Source organism: Panthera leo, chromosome B4 (assembly GCF_018350215.1).
Source record: "Panthera leo isolate Ple1 chromosome B4, P.leo_Ple1_pat1.1, whole genome shotgun sequence".
Lineage (NCBI taxonomy): Eukaryota > Metazoa > Chordata > Mammalia > Carnivora > Felidae > Panthera > Panthera leo.
In genome coordinates, this window is record NC_056685.1 from 22816864 (window position 1) to 22817400 (window position 537).

Consider the following 537-nt stretch of genomic DNA (forward strand, 5'->3'; position numbering starts at 1 on the left):
CAGAGCCTACCCACTCGCTAGGTCTGGGTTCTTGAGCAACTGTGTGCAAAAGAGTTTCTGCTCATTTATTCACAGCACAGTACTGTTATGTGAGCAAGAAATGAGTTTCTATTATGTTATTATTATACATTTGGGGGTTTATTGTTATAGCTATTAGCTTACCCTAAGAGGCAACCACCCATTCTGGATAATTGCTATCTTTAATTTTAGATCTGCTTGAAGGTGAAGAAATAAAGAAATGATGTTCATAAAAAGATATGAAAAAAGTCTAAAGTGAGTTTTCAAAAACATTTGTGTATAACCATTTTATTTGAAGTAAGCTTTTGTACCATGCTCTCAAATTCTGTTTGGGAAAAGTCTCAAAAGGCTGCCATATTTTTTTCTATTTTCCATAAGATTAAAATCAGTGTTAGTAGCAGATGTTGTTATTCTCTGATATTTTCTATTTCATATGTATTACTGAATTTCTCTAAAGTTTCATAAAAAAAATCTTTTCCTTTTAGACTTTCCTTATAGCCATAGAGTTGAAGACAGCTC